A 4,654-nucleotide genomic window follows, 5' to 3' on the forward strand; every position below is an offset into this window, starting at 1 on the left:
ATATATTAAGATATATATATACACACGCGAGCGCACACACATTATATATATATACACACACACACACACACATATATATATATATATATATATACACACACACACACACACACACACACATATATATATATATATATATATATATATATATATATACAGTATATACACACATATATATACAACACACAGACATATATATACACACACATATATACACACACACACATATACACACACACACACACACACACACACGTTTTTTACATCTGTGTACACACACACACCAACATACCTGAGCCAGAAGGAGAGACAGGACAGACGGAACCAGCGCTACCAAAAATCAGCTGAGTGGAGGAGGGGGAGGGGGGGCAGTTTACCAGAGCAAGCAAGGAGGGGAGACAGGACAGAGGGAACGAGCGCTCCCAAAATCAGCTGAGTGGAGGAGGGAGGGGAGACAGGGCAGAGGGAACCAACAAATTGTTCAGTCTGGGAAACGGAGCAGCTTTCCCCCGGATGCAGTGCCGTGAAGGTGAGACAGGCAGATTGACAGCGGAGTGCTTCTCCGCATGGGGTCTGCATAGCTATGCAGAGCAGGAAACAGAACAGAGTTCTTGGAGGGGGGATGTAGGGCTAGACTAGATCAGTATTAAATTCGCCACACTTAGCCTGCCAATTCGCCACGTGGCGAATGGCGATAGGGTTGCCCACCTCGGCTCTGGAGGACACTCTCACAGACTTACTTCACTACAAATTTTTTATCCTGTTTCAACTCTGCCCCCTCAGGCTAAGCAAACCTACTTTTCTTCACTAATCAACACGCACAAGTCTAACCTACACTGACACTTCTGTCTTTGACTCCCTACTCAGACCATCCTATGCTGCCTGTTTTTCTTCCTCCATCTCACCTCAGGTCTTTACTGACTTGTTGAAGGAAAAGGTGGAATCCATACATCAGGACATCCCCTCTGTATGCTCCTCCCATCCTACACCTCTTCCTAACTCTCCTCCTGCCTTCCTTGACTCTTTTTCCACTTGCACTCTTGACCCCATTCCCCTCCATCTCCTAAAACCTCTTGCTCCTACTATAATCCCTACAGTCACACACATTTTTAAGTCATACCTTTCCCTCCTCCTTCAAAAATGCAACAGTTATACAATTTCTCAAAAACAGCCAGCTTGACCGTACCGGACTTTCTAACTATCGTCCTGTCTCCCTCCTGCCTTTTGCCTCTAAACTCCTTGAATGTCTTGTAGTCTCTCGCTTGCTCCATTTTCTCACCACCTATTCTCTTGTAGACCCTCTACAATCTGGCATCCCCACTGCTCACTACATTGAAATAGCCGTCACAAAAATAACTAATGACCTCCATGCTGCCAAAAACAAAGGTCATTACACTCTGCTCATATTACTCGACCTCTTTGCAGTATTTGATACTGTGGACCACCCTTTTCTCCTTCACATTCTCCATACTCTTGGTATTCGCAACAAAGCTCTATCCTTGATCTCCACATACATCATACTTTCAGTGTCTTTTGCCAACACCTTTTCTATAGATCTCTCTTTTGGGGTACCCCAGGGCTCTGTTCTGGGACCCCTTCTCTTTACACACTCTCTCTATGTGACCTAATCACATCTCTTGGGTTAAAATATCAACTCTATGCTGATGACACACAAATTGACTTTTCAACCCCTGACCTTACACCTGCTGTACAGACCAAAGTTTCTGAATGTCTCTCCGCTATATCATCCTGGATGGTCTCCCGCCGACATAACATGTAAAAAACGGAGTTCCTCATATTTCCTCCCAAACCTGGCCTTACTGCCCTCTTCTACATTACTGTTGGAAGTACTATCATACACCCAGTAGCACAAGCACGCTGCCTAGGGGTCACACACGACTCCTCTCTCACATTCAAAATGTAATTAAAACCTGTCGTTTTTTCCCTCCCCAATATTACAAAGATACGCCCTTTCCCTTGTTGCTTGCCCGCTAAAACTCTGACACAAGCCCGCATTCTCTCCCGTCTCAACTACTGTAACCTCCTGCTGTCCGGCCTTCCTGCCTCTCACCTTTCTCCCCTACATTCTATCCTAAACCCTGATGCCAGAATCACTTTACTCTTTCCTAAATCTGTCTCAGCGTCTCCCCTGCTGAAATCCCTCTCCTTGCTTCCTATCAAATCTTGTATTACACACTAAATTCTCTCTCACTTTTAAAGTTTTACACTCTTCTGCCCCTCCCTACATCTCAGCCCTAATTTCTCGCTATGCACCATCCCAACGCTTGTGTTCTGCTCAAGAAAGTCTTCTCTCTACCACTTTTGTGTCTAAAGTCCTTTCCCGCCTTAAACCTCTCAACACACTAACTTAAAGAAGCAGATGGGTCGCTCCGTGGCTGATACATTACACCTCATACATAAACCTTGGCCCCTTGCAGTTGCACTTACCAGCACGCCCTCCTACTGTCTCTGTACATTCTTCCTACGTACGAATTAGCTTGTAAGCTCTTCGGGGCAGGGACTCCTTTTCATAAATGTCACTTTTATATCTGAAGCACTTCTTCCCATTATGTGTTATTTGTATTGTTATTTATCAGTTATTTATATGGATTGTTACGTGTATTACTGCTGCGAACCGCCATGCACATTAATGGCGCTATATAAAGATGTGTGTATATATGTGTGTATGCACTGTATGTATGAGAATATGTAGCTGAGTAATGCATGTACTGTATATGTATCTCAGGCATGTACTGTATGTGTAAGTTTATGTATTTGAATGCATGCTGTATTGTATACGTTTATGTACCTGAGGCATGTATAAGTTTATGTATAGTGCAAGCCCTATTATCATTCTTATTTATTTTTTGTCTGCTATGGTACTTACCCTGTGTGCTCTGCCCCCAGTCTGACGCTGCTCTAATCTCTCACATCAAACATTTCTAATAAAAAGCACCAAAGGAACCTCCAGCGGCGCAATAACTTTATTAACAAAGAAAAGTTACCAAACAAATACACTCACAATAGCTGCTGCAAAGGAAGCCCCTCTGTGCAAATCTCTCCTCTCCTTCCCGGTGCACGTCCTGTCTCACATGCTGCAGGACCCGCTCTCATCACGTGACCTTGCTGGCTACGGGGAGATGACTGGGACAAACTTTCTCAAACGGTGTAGCACATTCCACTGCTGCTGTAGCAGCTTCATCTGAAGTGTCATTACTCTGACACATACAGTAAGTACTGTACAGCATGTGCACTGGTATGCACAGCATGATGCTGATCTCTGGGATACGAAGTGCTCCTACTTCTTAACTTTCATACCACAAGCACCACCACTCTGTATTCCCAGATTTACAAGGTCAAATGCGATTTCCTCTTTTCCTGCTTTTTCACCATAATTAATACTGGGATATTGCTAAAGTGCCAATGTTTCAAAAGTGTGTCAGTACTTTTTTTTAAGCCAATGGGTATGTACTATAAATACTCCCTGGGCCCAGACAATTGGGTAATTGCTTGATTGGCGGGGTAATTAACGAAGACCTCTTAAAATAAAAATGATTGATGAATGAAAAAATAAATTACATAAGGTACAATTTTCATAACAAAAATAATATTACCAAATCAGGAATATACAACCGCATCTAAGACAAATGTTGATCACATTCACAAAACAAAACATATGACATGATGTGTAAATTAGAAATTGTATATTTAAGGGAATGCAAAAAGAAACCCTATATTAGGGTATACAAATTAATGTTTTAATAGGATAAGAATGAATACAACATGATAGGCTGCACAAAAAGTTACTGTAATACTTTATTTTTTGTAACAAACCAAGTATTTTATATACCTTCCCAAACACCCCTTTGTACAATATATGGAGATACCTGTGCACAGAACTGAACACCAGAGAAATAAAATAATCTTGGAGTATGCAAATTATGTTAAAATGATTTAAATTAGCATATTCCCCAGGTGTGTTCAATCTTGTGCACAAGTATCTTTACACAGAAAGGAGTGTGTGGGGTGGTATGTAACTCACTTTATAAAAAGCTCAGGAAACTGGAGAAGATTTTTCAAGTGCTGGTACAGGTAATAATTGTTTGTTACCCTACCAACCCCCCTCCCCCCTCTATAACACACTAGCTGATATACCTGGCGTTGCCCGGGATGTAAATCCGTAATAGGTAATATTATTTATAAATAGGGTAACAATAGGATGACTATTTGGTGGAAAGATTGAATAATAATGTTGAAAAGAAACATGGAAGAAAATGTAATACGATGTTGTTTAAAAATGGTTTATTGTAAACACACCACAGTACAATGTATATTTTGGTGACATAAGTTATGTAAAAATGTGAGGTGTGTGTCCCGCTAGGGTGTGAGCGGGTGTGAGGCGTCAGGTGGGTGTTCAGTACAGGTGGCGGGTGGGTAGTGAGTGCTGGCTGTGGGTGGGGGTCCCGCTAGGGTGTGAGGTGGCGGGTGTCTGGTGAGTGCGGGCGGCGGCTGGTCAGTGATGTAGGGGTGTGGTGGGGGGGGGAAGACAGGGGGGTGTCACTGTGTCAGTATGTCTGTCTCTGTATGTGTCAGTGTGTCTGTCCCTGTGTGTCTGTCACTGTGTGTCGGGGAGCTGGGGGGGTCAAAAACGGAG

General features: G+C 42.8%; 1 protein-coding gene across 2 annotated transcripts in view; it reads right to left on the minus strand.

Moving 5' to 3' along the window:
• TFB1M (transcription factor B1, mitochondrial) overlaps window positions 1–3,161 on the minus strand; it is a 64,891-nt gene extending 61,730 nt beyond the window's left edge. Inside the window, exon 1 of one of the 2 annotated variants that reach the window (XM_075596956.1) lies at window positions 3,023–3,161. The gene's annotated coding sequence lies outside the window, so the exon portion shown is untranslated. The remainder of the gene's footprint in view (window positions 1–3,022) is intronic. The other variant, XM_075596957.1, reaches the window with a different exon arrangement.
• Between the last annotated feature and the right edge of the window lie 1,493 nt (window positions 3,162–4,654).

This window comes from Ascaphus truei, chromosome 4 (genome assembly GCF_040206685.1).
Source record: "Ascaphus truei isolate aAscTru1 chromosome 4, aAscTru1.hap1, whole genome shotgun sequence".
In the NCBI taxonomy this organism is placed as follows: domain Eukaryota; kingdom Metazoa; phylum Chordata; class Amphibia; order Anura; family Ascaphidae; genus Ascaphus; species Ascaphus truei.